Source organism: Myotis yumanensis, unplaced genomic scaffold, assembly GCF_028538775.1.
Source record: "Myotis yumanensis isolate MYYU_CA2020_CCGP unplaced genomic scaffold, mMyoYum1.0.hap1 SCAF_11, whole genome shotgun sequence".
Taxonomy (NCBI): Eukaryota; Metazoa; Chordata; class Mammalia; order Chiroptera; family Vespertilionidae; genus Myotis; species Myotis yumanensis.
This window is the reverse complement of record NW_027223762.1, coordinates 19470449-19495149: the sequence shown is the minus strand read 5'-3', so window position 1 is coordinate 19495149 and position 24701 is coordinate 19470449. Positions and strand designations below refer to the sequence as shown.

Genomic DNA, 24701 nt, shown 5'->3' with positions numbered 1-24701 from the left:
CAATGTGTAAAATTAAAGTTTTCCTAACATTAACTGTCTACCGGTACATACTAATTAGCCATTGCAAGTGTTTACAGTCAAATTCCAAGTGATTTCTCTGCTTTCTTAGTCGTTCTTATCAGCTTTTATATGAAACTTCTTTTTGCAGGTCCAATTGAAGACAAAAAAGATCAAACCACCTTTTCCATACTTTAAGTTAATTCTCACTAAAGTATCCTGTCATCAGAAAACCAGTCTATGTCTCAAGGGTTTTCTATGATTTGGACCTTTCATTGGTTCCTCAGAGTATAACTACCACACCCTGGAGATGCAAATAGGACGTGAACTCCACCCTCAAACAACATGCAGCTGATTAAAAGGGACATATAAATAAACCATAGCAAATATAATGTGCAATATATCACATAATAGAGGTAGATAGAATGGAGGCCCAAAGGAGGAAGTAGTCCATTTTCACAGAATAAAAAAGGAAAGTTCTAGATAGCTTCATAGTAGCATTGACACAAAGGGTAGTATTTCAAAGGTAGATGAATATCTGTGGCTTTCAATGGTTGCTCAATTTACTTGTATGTTCAATCTACTTTTTTTCAAAAGATTTAAAAAATGCATAGGATTCTATATCTAATTCACCTACTATTCCATAGTATTTCATTTCCTATTCCTCACATTCTGTTTCTCCCAGCACTTATCTTGACCTCACTTTTTTCTAAGTAATCAGATTGTTTCACCATCAACATGAAAATTCTGTCCAAAATACTTATGATGCAACTCAGTGATGCCATACCTAGTTATATATATCTCATGAGAAGAAATGTACAAGAATGTTTATTCCTGCATTGTTTATAAGAGAAAAAGAATGGAAACAATTTAAAGATCCATCAATAAGAGAATGGATAAATCATGGTCTTTTTATACAATAGAACACCATACCGCAGTTTAAATAAACTAGAAGATGTGTATCAACACATGTCAAGTGAGAACTTGAGAAGAAAGTATAGAATGTATTCATTTAATATAGATGGAAAACATGCAAATTAACACTATGTGTTGTTTACGGATACATGTATAGTGTAAGTATAAAAAATGCACAGAATTTAAAACTTGAAATTTAGGATAGGTTTTACCTCTGAGGATAGCAGGGAAGGAAAGAGATAGGTTGGTTACAGGGATTTTAACTACATGTGTAAGATTTTAACTTGGGAGGAAGGGAGAGAAGAGAAAGGAAGGGTTGTTGGCACCTCCATGAGACTCTTGAAACTCAGAGCTGTCCCTTTAACTCCAAAAAAGGCCAAATAACCGATTGGACCTTGCCTGAAAGTATCTCCCAAGGTCAGAGGCTATGGCAGCCAAATCATTCCTGAGCCTCGACACTCTGATATATCAAGAATTCAACATAATATTCCAGGTAACAATGGACCTACCTGTCAAAGGCAATTGATTTTGTTTTGTATCAGCTATTCACAGGTTTAATCTTTATGTCAGGTTGTACCTATTCCCAATGGATGCGTGTGGATTCCCAAAATCCTCCAGGTCCTCCCTTCCATGACAAGTTCTTTCCCACTCTTGGGCTTCTGCACAGCTGGTTCTTGCCCAGAATGCCCTCTTCACAAGCCTAACTTGTCTGATTTTAGGTCTCAGCTGAAGGTCTTCCTTGACCACCCTCCCTAAAGTAGAGTGCCTCTTGGTTTCACCATCTCTGACCTTTGTTTTCCTTCACAACATTCATTACAGGCTGTACCAGTTTATTTTTCTGAAACCTTGTTTGGTTTAGGTTTAGCCTTGTCAGTCTCCCCATAAGATTAGAATTCCTTTAGGGCAGGGGCCGGGTCTGTCTTATTCATCACTGGATCACCAGCATGTCGCCTGCTGGAATTTAGGGGGTTGTCAATGAATATTTATTAAATGAGTGAATGGATCTCTGGCTTCCTTGATCCAGACTTAGCTCATTTATAAGATGCCAATTTGCTTTGGCCTCTCTACTTTGCTTTCTGCCCTAACCAGCCACCAACTTTCTCCTGCCCTGTATCCTGTTTCACCCTCACCCCTGCCTGGCTCAGCCCTTCCAGCCTGCTCTCTCCCCTCAGGTTACACAATGAACAAAGTGTTTGTCTTGGAGCTGTTTCTCTTGCTGCCTCAGTGATCAGCTAAAGCTGTTGACCTCAGCTGCCCTTTGCTGCCTCTACTTGTAAAAAACAAGAAGAAAAAAACCACACCAAAAAACAACAACAACAAAAAGCCCAAACCACAGCTGCCTTGGGATCCTACAGCTACTCTTGAGAACGAGCTGGCTGTAATGATCAAATTTATAGAAGGCACACAAGTTGACAGGGCAGCTAATGCAATGATGAGTCAATATCACAATGATCTTCACAGGCTGGTCAGTCACACCTCTGGAACATTATTTTCAAGTTGGGTTCCCACTTTAAGGGCTCCCCCTTATATATGGAAAACTTAAAGTATGTCCAGAAGAGGGTGATACGTTTGTGAATTGTTGGACTAGGAATGGGACTGAACACAGACTCTGGAGCCAGACCAAGCATGAATCCTGGCTCTACCACTTACTATGCGGTATTTGATAACCTAATTAAACTTGTGACTTGGTTTCCTGACCGGAAAATGGGTTAATAATAGTGCCCATCTCATAGGGCATTGCAAGGGCTAAATGAGTTGATTGATACATGCAAAGCACTTTATATAGTACTAAATATATATTAAGTGTCCTGTGAGTGTCAGATAATATATGGAGAAGGATTAAGAAATCGGTACAGTATCTGATTCATTATTCTTCAAGTCTATGTAGAGCAGTGGTTCTCAACCTTGGCTGCACATTAGAATCACCTGGGAATCTTTTTAAAATCCTGATTTCTAGGCCTCATCCTCTGGAAATTCTGTTTCTTTGTTATGTGGTGAGGCCACAACATTCCCAGGCTGGCTGTTTGCAGGCTGGGAATCTGACTCCTTACCTCTCTGGCTTCTGAAAAGAAGAACTTCCCAAAAGGCAGACTCCCACCTTGAGCAGCTAACCATGCCCTGCACTGCTGTCCAATGGAATGTCCTCACCCTGGGCCGGCTCCATCCACCAGGAGGAGTAGAAGGAAGCAGCCATGGGAGAAGAAGAGAACTTTAGGCTGCCTGGAGGCCCTCACGCCGAAGCAGCCAGAGAAAGGATGTATTTGAGTCCCCACTGTGAGACTAGCCCCTGGAATCCAGCCAATTCAAAATGGCCCAGAATGTCTACCAATGAAAACCTAGTTTCCACCTTATGAAAGATTGGAAACAAAAAAGTTGCTAATGGACTGCAAACATATGCCAAGGAAATGTGGGAGAGATAGATTCTTGTTTGACTCTACTTTTTTTTTTAATATATTTTATTGATTTTTTACAGAGAGGAAGGGAGAGGGATAGAGAGTTAGAAACATCGATGAGAGAGAAACATCGATCAGCTGCCTCTTGCACATCCCCTACTGGGGATGTGCCCGCAACCCAGGTACATGCCCTTGACAGGAATTGAACCTGTGACCCTTGAGTCCGCAGGCTGACGCTCTATCCACTGAGCCAAACTGGTCAGGGCAGTTTGACTCTACTTTTGAGAGCAAAATATAGCTTATTTTGAGGGGTCACATTAAAAGAGTTTCTGGATGTAATGGGAATGCTGTGGAAAAGGTAAGACCATTAGAAAGGAAAACAGGTTCATCAAGATGAAGGGAATATGTTGTCATGTACATATTTGTAAAGATCATTTTCTGCCCAGCCTGCATGGCTCAGTGGTTGAGCATTGACCTATGAAGCAGGAGGTCACGGTTTGATTCCAGGTCAGGGCATATGCCCAGGTTGTGGGCTGGATCCCCAGTAGGGGAGCATGCAGGAGGCAGCCAATCAATGATTCTCTCTCATCATTGATGTTTCTATTTCTCTCTCTCCCTCTCCTTTCCTTTCTGAAATTAATAAAATATATATATATATATATATTTTTTAAGATCATTTTCTGTGCACTTGGTTTCCTAATTAGAGTATAAGATACTATGTGGCAGGGGCCATAACTTTTTCTTTCAGTTTCCCCAAATAGAATCTAATAAACCGCAGTGCATGCACAGTGCTCCATAAAGGCATTGCAGGATTTGCTAATCTCACCAGGACAAATTTGACAGCAGATGATTAATAGCATTAATATGAAGAAAGTGTATGGCACTAAGAGACCAGAATCTGCCACAATCCTCGTCTTTCTGTGTTGACCAGGCATGTAACAGGAAGGCAGCAAGCGAGAATTGTTAGGGAAAAGTGTGAACAGATAAGGATGGAACTCTAATTTGCTTTGTGGGTCCTGCTCTTAAGTTATTTAGCCTTTACTAGGGTTTTAATGTCCTCGTCTGAAATGAAGGCGGGAGATAGTAGTTATCAAAGCAAATGACATGATGGGGATGGGCATCCAAGAGACAACTGGGCAGAGATGCATTTCTGTCGAATTTCCTGGAGACCCCTGGTCTCATATTGGCAGTCACAGGCTTCCCAGGTTGTCCCACATAAGGAATTTATCCTTAATTACCTACTTCATTCTCTTCATTTGAAAATGAAAAAAAAAAAATGAAGGTGGTCCATGAGGCCTGATTGACTATTTGGAAAAGATTCTGAATCCATCAAGGTTCACAGTCGAATCACCCTCCATTACAACTCTTAACCAGCATTTAAATATAGATGGAATTACATAGAACTTCAGGAGGGGAGGGATTGTGAGGAGTCAAATCCTGGCTTTAGGATGTGAAGGGATTAGTAGAGGGAGTGAGATTTGGAAACAGCCTGGAGCGGCTGTCCAAATGTATGTATGACATCCAAGCAGCAAAGATCCCTCTCTGCCAGGCAAGGGAATGGATAGGAAGTAGGGAAAAGAATGGAATAAGAGCTGCCTGATTCACTATACCCTAGAGAGACCCACACAGTCACCAAATGTTTTCGTCCATTCTGCAACAGAATACCATAGACGGGGTGGATTACAAACAACAGAAATCTATCTCTCCCAGTTCTGACGGTTGGGAAGTCCAAGATCAAGGTGGCAGCACATTCAATGTCAGTGAGAGCCCACTTCCTGGTTCATAGATGGCAGTCTTCTTGCTGTGTCTTCACATGGGCAAGGGGCAAGAGAGCTCTCTGGAGTCTCCTATAAGGGCTCCATGATGATGTAGTCATGACAGTTCCACCCTCATGACCTAATCACCTTCCAAAGGCCCCACCTCTAAAGACTAGCACACTGGGAATTAGGTTTCAACATATGAATTTGGGGGACACAAACATTCAGTCTATTGCATCATACTTGAAAGAGTAAAAGAGGTTCATTTTCTTCCGAGACTCCTCATTACTAAACCAAGGGTCAAGAACAAAAAGTAAATACAGTACTTATTGTTTTAAGACTACATTGTGGCTGAATGTTGGCTGAAATTCAGGCTGCTGTTTCAGTGTCAGGATGGTAGCAAGAAAATGTGGTGCCAAATGTGAAAGCTTATTATGTCAGAAGTGGGGAAGGAAGCAAAGAATTAATAGGCACATATGTAACACATATGCCCCCAAATCTTCAGTTATCTCAAGATGAATATGTTCACTGAAAGCAGTGGTTTATGTGGGCTACACCATAATTGGGGGCTATGTTAAGTAACAGAGTGAAGAGGAAGAGAAAGGAAATAGAATCTTAACAAGAAGGAAATGAGCCAAGCAAAGGGAAAGAATCTCTAGAATACCTCTGAAGTAAATCTATGTAGAAATCTTAAAGCCACCCAGCCAGAGTGACTCAGTGGTTGAGCATCAGCCTATGAACCAGAAGGTCACGGTTCAATTCCTGGTCAGGGCACATACCCAGGTTGCAGGCTCCATCCCCAGTGTGGGACTTGGAAGTGTTCCTTAGGAAGGTTGCCACCGATCAATGATTCTCTCTCATCATTGATGTTTCTATTTCTCTCTCCCTCTCCCTTCCTCTCTGAAGTCAATAAAAATACACTAAAAAAAAAAAAAAAAAAAAAGAAAAGAAACCTTAAAGTCCCTTAACCCTTTGGGGAGGAGAACTATTAATCTAGGCCCTACTTGGTTTATCATTTACATTTCTGAACCATGGCCAAGTGCAAGTTCAAGTTCAAGTTCAGAACGTTATTGTATTTTATGTTTTGACTAGTGGCCTGGTGCACGAAATTCGTGCATGGAGGGGGGTTCCCTCAGCCCAGCCTGCACGCCTAAACCAGCAGTCGGACATCCCTCTCTCAATCTGGGACTGCTGGCTCCTAACTGCTCATCTGCCTGCCTGCCTGATAGCCCCTAACTGCCCTCCCCTGCCAGCCTGATCTCTCCCCCAACTGCTCTCCCCTGCCGGCCTGATCTCGCCCCCAACTGCCTCTGCCTGCTTGATCACCCCTAACTGCCCTCCCCTGCCGGCCTGATCTCACCCCCAACTGCCCTCCCCTGCGGGCCTGGTTGCCCCCAACTGCCCTCCCATGCCAACCTGATCTCACCCCCAACTGCCCTCCCCTGCCAGCCTGATCTTGCCCCCAACTGCCCTTCCCTGCCAGCCTGATCACCCCTGCTGCTGCCTGCTTAATCATCCCTAACTGCCCTCCCCTGCTAGCCTGATCTCGCCCCCAACTGCCCTCCTCTGCTGGCCAATTTGGTTCTGATTGGTCAGTTTCTATGCCAGTCAGCGTCAAAAGCTCTGCCTCCTAGGCAGCCATTGGCTTCTCACAGTTCACCCAGATTTGGTTCTTATTGGTCAGTTTCTATGCCAGTCAGCGTCTCTGGGCCTATCAACAGGGCCTGAATAGAAAGACAGGGCTGATCAGCAGCCCCAGTGAAGGCCTGAAGAGAAATGGAGGCCTGGCTGCTGGCCCAGCCAGAAGAGATAGAGAGAGACAAGTGCTGATCAAAAGCTGCCACACAGGCTACGGATCAGACCCTGCTTCTCTCTTTAGGCCTCTCTCCAGGCCTGATTCGCAGCCCCCTCAGCAGTCAGTGCTGGGTCATCGCGCCTGCAGCTACAGCAGTCAGCGCTGGGTCGCCACAGCAACCCAGCGCTGACTGCAGGACTGACTTCCAGTTGATCGAGCCTCCAGTTGTGAGGGACCCAGGGTTTTATATATTAGGACAGTATTATTGAAACATCAACTTATTGAAAAACCAATTTCAATGGAACAAGATAAAGATCATGTAAAATCAAATACAACAATAAGATACAGATTAATTTCTAATGCAAATGTTTCCAGCCCCAAATGAAGATTAATTGCCTCAAAGATGTTATTCAGGTAAAGAAAGTTGAGCCCAAAGATGTAACTCACTTTATTGGTAGGGGTTCTTGAGGTGGCTTGTGGGAATAAAATCAAACAAATTTTCCATCTATAGCAAGGGTAATTTACATTTATTGGGTTCTATTTACCAGGCATTGTTCTTGTCCTAACTTATGGCTTAATTCTGAACTCTTCATTTCAAAAATAATAGCAGTTTCTCTAACAAAATTCTATTCATTTTTCTCATGCTATAATTGCAGAAATTTTTTCACTCTTGAATTCCATTAATTTCCATGAATTATCATTAAATTCATAAATTAAACTTTGTTGAGACCTTCTTTATTAAAATGTTTGTCCATCTGATTCTGCCACTCTCATTACAGGATTGTTAATTCAAAGATATTTGTTCTTTTGTGTTTGTATTTCTGTTTACTCTTTTTCCCTCTGAAGTTAATCATTTGGGACTTTGCTTTTCCAACTTTAAAATGAGTTCCTGTACCAAATAAGCCCAATGTTAAGAAAACATTTCAGCACATATAATGAAAGTTATCTATTTGCAAAAAGAGACAATACAGTAACTTCAAAGGCTTTGTTTGTTTTTACATCCTATATAATAAAAGGGTGATATGCAAATAGACTGAACGGCAGAACAACCGAGCAACCAATCAAAACGTAATATGCTAATGATATACTAGGGATGTTTAACCGCTTGCTATGACGTGCACTGACCATCAGGTGGCAGTCAACTGGTCGACCAGTCGCTATGTCGTACACTGACCACCAGGAGGCAGATGTTCCGACCGGTAGGTTAGCTTGCTGCTGGGGTCTGGCTGATCAGGACCGAATGAGATGGGCTGGACATGCCCTGGAGCCCTCCCGTAGTCCCTCCTCGGCCCAATCGTGCACTGGTGGGGTCCCTCAGCCTGGCCTGCGCCCTCTCACAATCCAGGACCCCTTGGGGGATGTCGAAGAGCTGGTTTCAGCCCGATCCCGCAGGCCACTCCCCTTGGGAGGGCGCCAGACACAGGGCTCATGGCTGTGGCAGCACGAGCCTCTCCCGATGGGGACTGATTGGGCATGAGCCCGCGGCAGGCCCAGTGGGGCCAGGATGAGCGGGAGAGACAGGTAGGAGTTGCAGGTGGCATTGGACTGTGGGTTTCGGCCCGATCCCTGCAGGCCACACAGAGGGACCCCACCTGCGCACAAATTCATGCACCGGGCCTCTGGTATACGCTATAAAATAATAAGAAGTAAAATTCAGTCACATTTCCTCACTGAGGATCAATTCTTTTGGAGTGTTACAATTACTGAAATCAAACCATTTACTTTTTAGTGACACCAAATTCTCTAATAAATAAGCTTCTGTTGAGTGTTACATTTTCAAACTAAGAATAGTGTTTCAGATTTTTTATATACCCATTCAAATTTGTCATGTGATACTGGAAGCCCTATGTATTATATTACATGATAATGAATCATTGCCATCAGCCAACAGGAAGTAACAAAAAGCCAAGAAACAATGTGATTTTTTTCAGAGTTAACTGAATGCTAAATATTTTAAAATATAGCATTTCTTTCTTTAGAATAGATAAGAATTCCAACATATATAGATGTGTATACTATATATACATAATATGTAGCATGTATTATAAATAGGCATTTGCATGTAAATGTACTATATGAATATACACATAATACTTAAATTCCAACCCAAATACCTTGTTTTTATTGTATGTGTTACAATAAAAACATCTGTATCTTAAACATTTGAATTTTAAAAATCATAATAAATAATCTATATACATCATATCTAATCTGTATTTAGTATGAAGTTCTCCGCATTTTAGTATGACTTTTCTTATTACAGTTAAATTTTCTTTCCATTTTAACACATCACAAAAGCGATAACATGATTTCCTGCATAAATCTCTGAAAGCTTCTCAGAACAAAAGACAAAGAAACAAAAGAACAAAAGAGAAAATGAGTAAATTGGTTTAAAAATCTACAACCCTTAAAATGAGCTCTTAAAAATGATATACTCTTTATAATCTCAGTAAATTACTATGCTGTAACTGATCCTTCTGCATTGTGTTTATTAACATTGAAATGTGTGACAGTTTAATTATTTCCAGTCCTGCAAGTTATTTGCAATAAAATTAAAAACTCATTTCTGTTTTGCTTTTTTTTTTTTTTCAAATTAAGAAAATTTCATTATCCTTTTCTCTATCTCCTCTCATTCTGGTAGCATCTACAGACTCCTAGCACTGGGCATGTGCTACCTCAGGCAAACACATCCCACATAAAATTCAAATAAAGGAAGGGACCTCCTGACCCTCTCTTCCTGTCTTACACTATTTTAAAAATATGACTCAGGGCTCAGTAGTTGGCATTTATTATGGCCACTAACATTTTTTTTTTAATTTTCAAAGAAAGCATCAAACATTCAAGTTGATTATACTTAAACTACAGAGTCATGCTATTTTAGGCAATAACTTAAAAAAGTTACTTTTAAGGTGTGAAAGGTCACTTTACTTCCAAGGTTAAGTGACTTGCTCAACATCACACAGCTCAGGAAGTAGAAGGCTTGCACCAGAACTCGGCCCCGTTCCCAAGTGGGTCATCCCGAATGTGCGCACTAGAAAATGAATACAAATGATAGTATCATGATCTTTATTGAAGAGAAAATGAGACTCACACTCTAAAATACCATTCAGCTCCATAGGATTCCAGGCTATTCTAGTCCTGCTCTACATGAATAGGAATTTGTAGATTTATAAACAAAGCCAAATTTTCAAATAAGGGAATAAGACAAATGCAGCAGCATAGGAGATCTGTGTGCTTAAAAAAAGACTGTGCCCTTTCTTATCTCAGAAATACCACATATACATTTTCTTGACTTGAGAAGTCAGGCTAAATTTGATTAAGCACATTTCTACATATCACATGAGCCTATCACTAGTATGAAAGAGAGTGGAAACTGAAAGAAATGCCACATATTTCACGGTGTGATTCAGTTTTTCTGCAAATGACACTTCCTTTGAAAAGGCATAAATTTGGAATATGCCTTTTGGAAAATGCTTCCTTTCAGTTTTCAAATGTACTTGTGATGTAATTAATATAATCTGCATGTCAAAGCTCCTGGAGCTGAGCTTACCACCAAAACTAAGCCCGAGATCCCCTTTTATGGACCAAAATAAAGAGCAGTATATTGAATTATTAGATAAGCTTTTGTTCTTTTCTTCAAATATTTGCATGAATATTCAGACTTTGTATGGATGAAGCATTGAAATATTCAAATTCCTTGAACTATTTCATTATTTAAGGTTCTTATTTATTAAATCCTGTAGGATTCAGTTCAGCTATTCTTTCTTTAGTAGAAGGTGTATACAGAGCAGAGTGACAGGTGATGTTGGAGATACGATGATGAGCAAGACAATCTTCAGAGATATCACACATCAGGAGGAAGAAATACAAAGCTGTAAACCGCAAGTTACAGAGCTGCTAATGAGAAAGAGATACCTCCCAGCTGGGGGCTAACCGGAACACTTCAGAGAGAAGCTGGCATTTCAGACGGGCCCTGAGGGGCCCCACGGGAATTTCACAAGTAAGAGCCGTGAAATGAGGGGGCTGGATTTCAACATGACTCAGTTCGGGTCTTCATCTATGAAACCCCATCTTACTAATAAAAGCCTAGGTGGTCCTCACAGCGTCATGCCATGGTGCCCTCACAACATGACTGCATGCACCGCGGGGGTGGGGCCCGGCAGCCACTCTGTGCGGCTTCCACCCGGGCTTCCTGCAGCCCCATGCCCGCCGTGGAGGTGGGACCCCTGGCTCCAGCCTACCTCTTTGGGGCGATCGATCATGGGGCTCCCGCACTGTGAGAGGGCACAGGCCAGGCTGGGGGGCCCCCCTCCCCGAGTGCACGAATTTCGTGCACCAGGCCTCTAGTTTAGTTATAATAACCCACTCAGTCATCTTCCAGCTGTGATGTTAGCTCCTCTGGTCTAAACCATGGGTCAGTCCCGCCCCCCACCTGGGAAACACATTCCTACTGTCTCAGGAGCCCCCTTTCTGAGGCCGGGCCCTCTACTCCTTCCCCAGAGACTGCCTGTTCAGCAATTCTGGGTGTCACAAGCAGTCCTAAGGATGTAGCACAGAGAAGCAACCACAATCTCATTAGAACCCCCAACCCATACCCATTCCTCCCTCCCCCAATGTGGTCATGTGACTCCATCCCCACTTCCAATGCTTCCATGACACCCCAAATAACAGTCCTTGACTTGGAGGATAAGGCTTTTCTGTCCAGCCTCATCTCTCTCCTCTCTCTCGCTTACAGCAACTTTGACTTTTCACAGACCACACACACACACACACACGCACGCACGCACGCACACACGCACGCACGCACACATGCACCTCTGCTGTATTTTGCTTCTATTTCACTTGAGCTTCCCCCTGGGTTGCCAAAATAGTTCCTCCTCATCCTTTAATCTTCAGCTCAAATTAGTTATTTTCTTGTGAAGAGCTTTTTGCTCTTTCTAGCATATCTTTCTGGACCAAAACCATTACTCAGATCAGCACAACATACCAGTTTTGATGTTTTACCCATAAAACAAAGGATTCTTCCTCCTTGGTAGGAGAGAGAATGGAGCAGGGAAAAAGTACCGATGCTACAAAGATTTATATTAGGGGTTTTTAGGTGGGGAGGGGTATCCAAATCACAATTTTTGACACAAACACATCAAACTATTGCCACATTTAACGATCCAGCTTCACTGGGAAACACGGGAATGGTCTAAAATAGGAATGATGAGGGATCACAGCAAGTGTATGAACAGCACAATTTTGAGAAAGGAAATTGAAGGAAAGAAGATCCATAAGATGTGTAATTAACTGGCTGTGGAGAAGATGAGAGGAATGAAGGATGGGTACGATTCTGAACCTTCAAAACTAGAAGAAAGATGACACCTGTGATGGAATTTGGAAGGCTCAAAGGGGGAAATATTTGATGGGACAACAGGGCATCGACTGGAACATACCATTACCAGATTTCTAGCTCGAGAACTCGGGGTGGGGGGATGTCCTGTGATACAGACAAAAACTCACTTTAGAGATAATTGAAGATTTGAAAATGCAGAAGATTAAAGAACAGAGAAGGTAAAACTTCATGATCAGCTACCTAGAAAATCAGCTGAAAAACTACTAGAACCAATGATGCAAAGTCAACATGCCAAAAAAAGTCAATAAACCAATCATTTTAAAAATAGAAAGTGTGATAAGAAGAAAAAACAGATTCCATTCACAATAGCAACAAAAATTTTAAAATAGCCACCAAAAAACAAAAAACAAACCACTAATAAGATATGTATAAGAATTACAAGAAAAAGCTATACAACCTAGACAAAGATATAAATAGTAGAATTTGATGTTGTCAAGATAACAACTGTCCCCAAATTATCCATAAATTCAATACATTTCTATTAGAACAAGTATTGATCAATAGTTCAGTGGAAAAGAACATAAAACCAATAAATGAGCCCATGTATTTAGAAATTTAGCATGTTATAAAGGTGGCATTTCAAAACAAAAAAAGGAAAGAATTAACTCTTCAAAATCCAGATAGATTTAGGAGAAAAAACACACAAAAATACTATCAAACTAGTAAAAGAAAATACATAGAAGATCAGGTTTATGACCTTGGGAATAGAAAAGTTCTCCTAAAATAATACACAAAATGCAAAAGCCATAAGGAAAAGGATTGAAAACGATCAATAAGTTTTACTTTATCAAAACTTTGTTCAATAAAAGAAACTCTAAATGAGATTAAAATTCTTGTGACAGCCTGGCTGAGAAAATTGTAACATATATAGCAAAGGACTTGCTCTTATATGTCCTCAGGAAAAAGACAAATAAAATAGAAAAACGGGCAAAAAGTATGAACAGGCAATTCACAAAAAGGAAACACGAATGGCAAACATTTAAAAAGATTCTCAATCTCACCAGTTTTGCAGGAAATGCAAATAAAAACAAGGGGGCACCATTTTCTCACACATTTGATTGACATCAGATAGAAAAGATGGATACCATATCGAGTGTTGGCAAAGGTGTTGGAAAAGAGGTGTTTTCTTATACCATTGCTGGGAATATACGGTGGTCAAGTCTTTCGGGCAGTAGTCCTTCCAACTGTAACTGTTTTTATCTTTTGACTCAGCAAGCTCACACCTAGAGAAATACTTACAGATGTACAAAAAGGAAGCTGGCACCAGGTTGCTCACTGAAGTACTATTTGTAGTAGTAAAAACTTAGAGAGCAACCTAAAAGGTCATCAAAAAAGGAGGGCCAGTGAAGTAAACAGTGATGCATCTGAGTTCAGCAAGCGCATGCAGCAAGTGAGAAGAATTAGAACACACTGACAGGAAAAGCTCTGAGACAGGGTTAAATTAAAAAGAAAGAAAACAAGCTGAAGAACCATCCATACTTTATGATGTTATCATATCACTTAAATCAAAGCGAAATTCCCTTTCTCTCTTAATCTCCGTGTGTACACACCTACACACATACATAGAAATATATACAAATATATACCATACAGATAAATCCCACAAATATATAAGAACCCGAAGAGATAAAAAGATGCACTCCAAGTTGAAACCAGCGTTTGACTGAAGTGAGAACCTGAAATGGAAGTGAGAGGAGGGATAAAAAGAAAAGTATTTTATTCACCTCTAATGTGTGATTCCTTTTTAAGATCCTGGGCAGCTTCACGAATGCTGATAATCACTGGGACTTGGAAAAAGCCCTTCCCTTTTGTCAAGTCTTGCTCCGGGTCAGGATGGGGCCCCTGTGCTGCATTCCAGACCAGCTGCATTCCTGGCGAGGCCGTGACTCAGCCCAGTGAGCCGGGTACAGCAACTCTGGGTCAACATTCACTCTGGGGGACCATGGGCAAATTCAGTTTCAGTTCCTTTCTCTTATCAACTCAGTTAAGGAACAGTTACTTCACAATGCGGTGGGGTTGGGGGTGTAAGCTCGTGGCCATACTATAGGCTGCCTCCTGTCAGTGGGGAGGTAGAAAATTCAGAGGAAATGCTTGTCGACTTTGTACACTGCTCACAGCAAAAGGGCAAGCTGGGGATAGCTTTGCTGGAAATTTTTTAGTGTAGTCAAGCGTTCTTGCCCATCTGGCAGCCTATGTCCAGTTTCCCTTGCATTTGGGGGGGGGGGGGGGGGGGGGAGGGGAGGTAATGGTAGAGCAGAACAAAATGGCCCTTCACCCCGTGGAGGAGGCTCTGGAAAGATGATCCATAGACGACAATAGATTGAATTGGGAAAGGGGACCCAAATGCTGTGAACCTCCTCCTAAAAACAATGCCATGAATAAAGACCTTACTTGCCAGTCAGTGACGTCCGAAAAGGAGAGGAAGTCAGCATGTAAAAAACAGCTGTGTAAATTATAAAGCTTACAGGGTGCAACCCACCACATCATACCACTTCCTAAACACTGAAGTTTCACCCCCTTTCTCCTCTGCAACCCCCAAATAATCTGAAACAATATTATAACAATCACCAAACTAGGGGAAAGGCAAACCATCCTGGGAAGGAAAAAATAGCAGCTGCTCTAGATACTTTTTTTTTTTTTCCAACTTTGGCTAGAATTGTTTAAGTTATTTTTCATTTTCTTTTCTTCTTGGCTGTCTTGACAGCCCTTCAGGATTTCAGCTGCTTCCAAGCACAGCTCAATAAAGACCATTTCAGACAAGTTTCATATTCCTTAGATTCCTTAAATTTCTCTTTCTTCAGTTTGGGGAATGAGGTTGAAAGGGACAAAGAGCAGCCCAGATTGCACCGTTTCCTATGCAAGCTTCTTGCAAAGCAAGCTGTGCCTTCCTTTCCAACAAGAACAGAAAGGCGGTTCTGATTGGGGGGTTGGGCAGTGGGTCCTCTGGAACAGCGGTAGGACTAGTGGTCTCTAGAAAAGGCTGTTTGAAAACTTTTTACAAAGGAGGGGAGGAAATATAGAAAGGAGACATCCGTGTGTTCAGTCATCTAAAAAGCCAGTGAGTGTACTGTGAGCTTCATTCATTCACCAAATGTCTATTTGGCACATATGCTGCACCAGGCTCTGTTCTAGATGCTGAGGGCAGAGCGGTGAAGACAGCCAAGTGTCTGGTCCCTCCAGGAAGTTTCTGTGCCTCCCAGCTGGGTGCATGCTGTTCTTTCCCTCCTTTGGGCTCTTGAGTCTCTTCCTTCTGTTACTCCTTCTCCTGCATCCTTGGGTTATTATACGCTTCATCTTTCCCCTTTATAATCACATGTCCCTTTGTAAACATCAAAGGGAAATAAGCAGGACCAGGGAGCTGACGAAAATGAGGCCTATGACTCATGGGAGGATGTTTTCCCATTTTTTCATTTATACGACTCTCTTCTCAGAAGGACCGAGGCGCCTCCTTATTATGAGACTAGCTTGCCTCCTCTTTTTCAGGGATTCCTCACTTTGGCTCTGATGGTCAAAATCTACTCTCAGCCATCCCCTGGTGTTCCCCTACCACTCACCTGGGCCCTCAGAGTAGCTTGGCAATCATTTCTTTTCCCCTAAGGAGCTTTTTTTTTTCTTCTCTAGTTTGTTTTTCATCCTTCATTTAGACTATTTCAGAAAAATGTCTACACTCCTCAGAGTTCCCTTCCCACATCTCACCCCAACCTCCACGCTCACACGATAAGCCTCAACAGAAAACAGTGTTCATTCTTCACAGAGAAAACAGAAACCATTAGGAAAGGGCTCCCTCCATTTCCAGTCACTTCACCTGCGACACTGTGAATGTTTGTGTCCCCCCAAATTCATGTGCTGTAACCTAACCCCCAATGCAATGGTATTTGGAGGTGGGGTCTTTGGGAGGCGATTGGGTCCTGAGGGTAGAGCTGTCATGACAGATGAGGGCCCTTATAAGAGAGGCCCCAGCGAGCTCTCTTGCCCCTTCCCCCACATGAGGGCACAGTGAGAAGATGCCAGGAAGTAAGCCCTCTCTCACACCGAATGTGCCTGTGCCTTGATCTTGGATTTCCCAGCCTTCAGAACTATGGGAAATATATTTCTGTTGTTTATAGTCCACCCATTCTATGTATTCTGTAAGAGCAGCCTGAACGAAGAGCCAACTACATGAAGTTATCTGCATTTGCATGCATTTTCTTCACCCCTGTGCAAAGAAAGGGTATTCTCTTTATTAAGGTGAGCCCCTGCACCAGAGCTATGGAATCCATCGCATTCAGTCTTCTCCAGGAGAACATCCCATCAGTGATACCTTCTCCACCGTCCCCTCTGCTGGATCCTTTCCGGCAGCCGAACACAACCCCCTGGCCTTTCCTCATATGAACCTCCTACTAAACCTGTCCAGGAACTCACCAGAGGATGAATGATATTTTTTTTAAAGAACCAAGACAGGATGTATGAATTATCCTTCTGTCTCTCACCTTCTCCTCATATTGTGTTTTCTGAAATATTTGATCAATTATAGTCCTTTGAGTGAAATTTTTCTCTTGTCAATCATACTTTTCATTCCCAAGACTTTCTCATATTTCTAATCATTCTCTTTATGGTATTCCTGCTCTTGTTTTAGGTAGGCAATACCTTCTCACATCTTTGAAAATACCAATTAGAGATTATGGGTTTGTTTGTTTTTTAAAAAAGAAATATCCCTCTGTTCCCTAAAGTATTTCTCTGTCAGCTTTGTGCTATCCTCATCATTACTAGGCATGTACTGAAGAGTATACATATATACTGCAGCTCACACTCCCGAACTCCAGATTTATATCTTTCATTGCTGAATGAACAATTCTACTTTGACATCCTAAAGAGACACCCCAACTGAACTCATATTTTCCAAACTTGTTTTTTTGTTTCAAAGTACTGCCATTTACTCAGTTACCCAGGTAAGAAACCTAGGAGGAATTCTTGACTGGCTCTATTTTCCTCACCTATATTCAAACATTAATTCCTACTTATTCTATCTCATTAATATCAGTTAATGTTGTAGTGACGTTTCCTGTTTTGTTGAAGAAACATAGGTGGTACAATTCCTGGCATCTCTCCATGCATTTAACCACTCTATCTCAGAGAAAGAGGAATGACCCATGAATATTTGTATATTTTGAAAGGACAAACTGAACATGTTAGTAATGAGCCACCTTTCAACCTCCCGCTGTAGGGGAGCACACATCCTAATCCTCCAGATGTACCATTCCCCAGAGGATGCCACAGGCTGGGTTCCTTGGAAAGAAGGTTCTGAGAAAGACATTAGTATGGAGGGGGACCAGAGTTTGCCATCCCCAAATATGCCTTTTGGGATATTGATTTTTATTTTTAAGAAACAACAGACTCAAGATAGAACCTTTGACCCTGCCCTTACCTGCCTGAAAGAATTCAGATAGAAAAACCTGCTTAAAGGAAGGGAGCTATTCACTTTAGCTATTCACCTTGGCATATATGAGTGAAGTATGGCAGACAGGGAGGATCCAAGCAAGTCTGCTGTTGAACTCCCCTGGCTCTCATTGTTTCTGGGTGACCCAACATATGTTTGCACTTCCTCATCTACCTATGAATTGTCTACTTTCCCTTTGAAATCTTAGACCCCTGCCTCCCTCCCCTTAGTTCAGAATAGTATATATGTCTCAACTGCCCAATGTGTCCTCGAGTATCATATTCTTACGGAACCCCCATGTGTACATATGCAATAAAGTTGGTTATTTTCTCCTGCTAATCTGTCTCATGTTAATTAGATTATTAGTCCTGCCATTTATATTATGATTAATTAATGATGTATTTGTATTTATAGCTAACATATTACTATTTTGTTTCATACTACTTGTTCCTTTTATTCTCTGTCTTGCCTTTCTTTGGCTTAATTGAGAGGATTTTTTATTATTTTATTATTATGTTTCCTCTGAGTATTTATGCATGACATTGTTTACACATACTTTTACTATTCTCTTAATGGTAGCCATAGAGTTTACCACATGTACCCTTGACTTGTTTCAGTTTAGTATAAATTAATACTTTTACTACTTTGAGACAAGACATCCTAGCTAGCCTCCATATGAGAGGTCTACAGCTTCTTGATCTGTTATTTTGTAGTAGACATAAGTGCTCACCATTTATGGAAACTGACTCTTCTCTGGTTCTCTCCTCCTTCTAAGTTCAAAAGATCCAAATTCTCCTGAAGTCAAGCCATCCCCCTTTTCTTAGACCCCTTCCCCTTCCAGATAATTGAGTCTTGTGCCTCCTTGAGGTTTTAGGAAATCACATCTTAACCATCCCACTAGAAGGAGAAGAGAAAAGTACTTCTCATTTTCCATGATAAGCCCATAGACAAGAAAACAAGATATACTTTCTTAATCAATTTATCCTGCTATACTTACTAATATTATTTGAGTTTTGTGGCCTTGACTTAAAATCTAGCCATAATTAATCACACTATTTCCATGGGAAATTCATTCCAACTTACAAACACTTATCCTTTAGTGAACTTTGAGAACCCAATATATTCATTATATATATATATATATATGTATATATTCTCCTGCTTTTCTTTATTTAGATAAATTCAAAACTGCAGAGACCAATGACAAGGCTCATCATTACTACAGGAATACTCTGCTTTAGGGCTTTGCTTCAATAATAATGCCTACAAAAGAGGTAAACACGAGGGAATATATGATATCTTACCAAATTGCAAGAAACTTTTGTCTAGCTTTCTTGGTCAGGACACAAACAACATAGAGATAGAGAGAGGTCATCATTACAGAGCTGCAACCACCCTAAGGGACACTTCCAATTAAAAATGCAGGCATAAACACAGATGTAGGTACAGTTTAATTTAGGTAACTATTCTGAGTGCTGTGGCACTTAGGCCAAAGGACCACGGGAGAGTGGCCTAGTTTAATAAAACATTACGAAGGCCCATTAGGAAACTCTCCAGGGACAAAATGGTGGTAGTTTTGACTTAAACCATAGCAGCTGCTGCTTAGGCTAAAAGTAACCATACTGATCCCTAAATCTATCTCATTCCGTGATACCCAGCTTTCCATCCTGAGGAGAGACAAGACAGTCCAGACTTCTAACCATTTCCTGTGCTCTTTAGCTGTCATCCTGGACTAGTGTAGACTAAGCTATTACTCTGAGGTTTCAGGTAAGGTGGTTAATTCAAGTACACAGCACTTTTCACATGATAGGCTAAGGGTACACTGAACTCAAAGTAATTTTCTTTTTCCTTCAAAACCCTTTCTTATTCCAAAGGAACAACTTTTGTTTTTTAGTTTCCTTGGACCACCATTCCCATGTCCAGTCCAATAAATACTGAAGGCATTGGACAAGGTGTATTTGTATGTGGTTACATTGTATGTCATAAAAAAAAAAAAAAAACGTTAATCCAAAATATTTTGCAAGTTTGGCCCGGATTGCCTCAAAACTGGAAATGATCTATAGAACAATTCCGTAGTCATAAAATGAAATTTTAAAATCTGCTCTTCCCCATTAGAGTTCTTCCACACTTAATCATTCAAGAGCGGATTCTCCAGAATGTGTAATACACAAGCCAGTTATATCTTCTTTTCCCTTCTGCTGCCTAATTTTTGGTCATTTCACAGCTCATTAGTATTCTCTCTCTGGGAAAATAAAAGCAAATGTAGCTCAAATACTAGTAGTATTTTTTACTTTCTCTGTAAAGGTTTTGTAGGGAGGGTTATAATTACTAGTTAACATATCACTTTTCTTTAATAAATATCTAGTTAGGCTCCACTGAGCACTAGGGAAGAATTTTAAAAGTTTAAGATGTCCCTGATCTTAAGGCTCTTACAATATAATTGAAAAGACAAGGTGTGTGTATAGTCAAATATTAATGCAAGGCAAAATATATAGTTAAATAACGACATAAAAAAGTATGGTCATCCAAACATAGTAAGAGAACTTTATAGACTTAACATGATTTGGAAAAGAAAGAACATAGTATGGACTAACAAGATTGTCAAGAAAATTCTCAATTAAATAGTGATATTGAGCTAGATATCAAAGAATGAGTGGAATTTCAACACAGAAAAAGGGGCGGGGGGAAAAAAACACAAGAAAAATCCAGTACTCTAGGGTCCAAGGCCCATATATACAAGCATACACAGTATAGAAAATAGTATAACAAATTTGCCTTCCACACACGGCTTTGTCAAATATTTACTTTTTGCCATATTTGCTTCAGATCCACTTAAAAACACACATAATAATACAGATTTGGCTAAAGGCTTCTCCATATACTATCATTATTTTTCTTCCTCAGCAGAGGTAACAATTATCCTGAACTTGAAGTTTATTATCATAAATATTTTAAAATGTTTATCATACATGAAAATAGGTAGTATTGTTTCATGCCTTTAAACTTAATATAAATGGCAGTATATTTTGTGTTTCTTCTGCCACTTTTTTTTCACCTGATATTTTACTTTTTGAGACTTATATGTAAATATTCTAGTTCCTGCTCTAGTTCTTTTTAAATTTATTTATTTTAGAAAGAGAGGAAGGGAGGGATTGATGGAGGGAGGGAGGAAAAGAGAGAGAGAGAGAGAGAGAGAGAGAGAGAGATTGACTGTTGTTCCACTTATTTACGCATTCATTGGTTGATTCTTGTATGTGCTCTGACCTGGGATGGAAACTGCGACCTTGATGTATTGGGACAATGCTCTAACCAACTAAGCCACCCGGGATAGTTCATTTATTTTAACTACGAGGGGCCCAGTGCATGAATTTGTGCACCTTGAAAGGAACTGTGGGCTGTGAGGCTGTGGTGGGCACAGAGGGCGGGTCTCCACCTATCCTCTGCACCCCAGCCAGGACCCTCCTGCTGCGGCCTCTGGTCCCTTGTCTGCTGGAAGCCCCGCTCCTGCCGCTGCCGCTCCCACATGCTGCTGGCACGAAGCAATTGAGGCCAGTGCCAGCAGCGGGTGCGAGCGGCAGCTCCAGCACCTGCTGCAGGTGCAAGCGCCGGGCAGGATCGCGGCGTGTGGGAGTAAAGAATTTTAAGTAACCACCAGAGGCTTTCCCCGATGACAGTGACTGGCGCCCCCACTCACCTGCTCCACCATCCCACCGTGTCCAACGCCCACCATGTTCTGCACACGGCCCCTGGTGGTCAGTGCACATCATAGCAAGCGGTTGTTAGGTTGTTTGGTTGTTCTGCATTTCGGTCTATTTGCATATTAGCCTTTTATTATATAGGATAATATAGTATTCCACTGTGTAATCATGTAACAATTTACTTATCCATTCTCAGGTTGACAAACATTTAGGTTGTTTCCAACTATTTTCCAATTATAGAACATACTTCAATGACCACTTGTTTACATGTCTCCTTATGCATTTGAGGGAGTTTCTTGGGTATACATATATGGAAAAATGGAATTGTTAGATAAGGTAAGGATATCTTTAGCTTTAATAGGTATTGCTAAATTGCCTTCCAATATTGCAGTACCAATTTATTCCCCACACAGTAGTGTATAACAGTCCCCACACCTTCCTTATCTTTACAAGATGACGACTACATCATTGGCACGGAACTGCCAGGGTACCCTGAAGTCGGTTCCTCCTGTACACTGGCTGTCTGTGTGGGTGATGAACCAGCCCAGCCCAAGCTAAGAGAGCATATCAACCCTCTGGAGAAAAGCAAAGAAAGGAATGGTGTGGTGGCTGAGGAGTGGGTGCTCATTTTATTCACTTTTGCATCCCCAATATCTAGTACAACCTGCAGTTCAGTGAGCAAGGCTCAGGAGATGTGAAATTGACTGGAACTAATGATCAACCTTGATCGGTATCTAAGCTTCAGTGTCCCCATGTGTCAATTGTGGATGATAATACTTCAAGGAATTATTCCAAATATAACATGAAATATAAATGTGGAAATGTTCTCGTTATGAAAGTCAGTGACATTATTTTCATTTTGAATGTTTATAAAATGAGGTCAATAAACATTTTCTGCTCCTGTTAAGTGGCCCTTGTTATAAAAACGTTTGCTCACCATTGCTCTATAGGCTCTGATTCTCAGGGGTGTCATGATTCCACAATCATTATTTGACACAAATTTACATGGTAGTCTAATCCCTTCTTTCTAAATTTGTCACCATCTTTACAATGGCTCCTCCTTAATGCCCTTTCATCTTCTCAACAGGCCTAAAAGTGAACTCACATTGATTCCAAATTTAGCTTCCCCTCAGGACTTCCATATTTCCACTGTTGGCATATTAGAAGCGTGTTTATTGCCCAGGTAATATCAGAAGAGGAAGAGAATCAGGCCAGAGAGACTAGTTAAGAGGCTTGCACTACATAGCAGAAAACAGACTGCATTCAGATTTGCAGTTATAATTCTCCCATAGTCAACACTAAACAGACTGCATTTGGAATATTGAACTTAAATATAACAATAGTGCCAGAGTTTAGAAAGATATTAATACATTAAATGCACCCATATGAGGGGTCCAGGTGAGCTATATGAAGATCACGATGAATGAGAACGATTGAAGGGGATCTGAGAGAACTAAGAGGAGGCACAATAGCAGAAGAAAGAATATGAATTTCAATAGTCAGTCAGCACTGACCTCCACAATGACAAATCTAATGGCACTCTACTGTCTCCCTCCTTCTTAGTCTCTCATTGACATTTAACACTGTTGATAACACTCCCTCCTTGCTTCATTGATCCAATTGTACTAGTTCAGCAGACAGTAAAATTGAATTAGAAATGCAAGATTCTTATATGTGGACACATCTGAGAAGGATAAAGAGGAAAGGGAGGGAAGAGTCTCACATTGCAATGCATGTCTTAATGCCTGTGATGGGAGAGAAAGAAGGGAGAAGGAACGGAAAGCCTCAGTCTGCAGGGCAGCTCTGAGAAAGGCTCAGTCAGGTCAATGGGGAGCCCAGAGCAGACACTGCTCATTAGAGGAAACTGCGTTGAGTAAGAATGGCTGACAGAGCCCAGTCCGTGGCTGGGAGCGTCTGAGGAGACTGAGACCTCTGCAGGAATGCTGTGATGAATCCCAACGGCACGGTGGCTGGAGGTTTTCAGTTAATTACACTCTTCAGAGCAGGTGCTTCCTGGAAGGGAGTCCTGCGTGGTGCACTCCTATGGCTGCCACACCATTTCCTTTCCACATACCGCACTGGATGTCACCTTCCTGGCCTCTTTTTCTGGATGCTCTCCCTTTGCTCACATTCTAAATGGTGGGGTTCTTCAGGAAACCGTTTACTGCCTATTCCATACATCTTCACTATGAGAATTCATCTCAACCCACAAATTCAAATAATACCATTACTGAATGTTGCTGCTAACTCCCTATGTTAATTCAGGCCATCCTTTTCTCTCACCTGGACTACTGCAAGGGCCTGCTAACTATTCTCCCATCTCATCTTCAGTCTTTCCATCAGCCTCCAATTCATTCTGCATGCTGCAGCTAATTGGACATTCCTAAGGCACAAAGAAGATCATGCTACTCCTGTGCTGAAAACCCATCAATAGCACCCTTTTGTTCTCAATAAAAAATTATTTAACATGATTAAATGCCCCTTCATGGACTGGTCCCTGCTTATCACTAGCCTCATCTATTGTTCACCCCAAACACAACACCTTTCATTTCTTTCAATGTAACATTTATACCCACGGTACGGAGTATAGCTTCTTGCCTGGCTAATTCTCCACCTTTTAAGTCTCAGCTTAGAGGTCCCTTCCTCTGTGAAGATTTCTATAACCTGCAAAGACCAGATTCAGTGCCCTCCTATGTCATCCTGGGGACTACCTGATAAAAGGCAAGTAGAATCTATAGAGGGCAGTTAAATATCACGGTGCTGAGTATTAAAAATGTAATAAAAGGAACAATATTTTCCATATCAGAACTTCTCTTGAATATACACTGAGTGAGATAGGAAGGAATACTATGGTAAATAGTTATGTGTAGGTGATAGTTCTCCCAAGGGACACGACGGGCAAACATTCTCAATGCAGTCACACTCCCACCCCAATCCTCAGCCCAACCCTAGGCATTTGGAAATATGTGAGGCCATTTTTGTTGTTGATGCCAGTATGGCTGGGAGTAGTCTTGACACAAGGGTGGAGGAAGGTTAGAATGCATGGGGACAGTCCCAAAATACTAATAAAACCTCCGTTGAGAAACACTGTACTAGGAAGTATGCAAATCTGGGAGCAGAGCTGAATTGCTCAGAAAAACAAAGAGGAAACTGAGAGCTGACATTAGAGGACTCCCATCTTCACCCACTCCCTTTGCAGAGCTCCACCTCACCTGTAAATAAATGTTGGGTGCATGCTTTTAAAAAGATTGGTTTAAAGAAAATTTTAAAATATGTATTGGTTTAAAAAGGAGTCAAATTGTTAGCCCAAGCAGTACCTACTATCTCCTGGC

The 24701-nt window shown here is 41.3% G+C and overlaps 1 protein-coding gene across 3 annotated transcripts in view; it reads right to left on the bottom strand.

The window, feature by feature from the left end:
* Window positions 1–24701, bottom strand: part of TMEM178A (transmembrane protein 178A) — a 205050-nt gene that overhangs the window by 176481 nt on the left and 3868 nt on the right. For 2 of the 3 annotated variants that reach the window (XM_070429096.1, XM_070429095.1), the window contains exon 3: window positions 9760–9888. The gene's annotated coding sequence lies outside the window, so the exon portion shown is untranslated. Of the gene's footprint in view, window positions 1–9759; window positions 9889–13979; window positions 14101–24701 lie in introns of those variants that run through there. The other variant, XM_070429097.1, reaches the window with a different exon arrangement.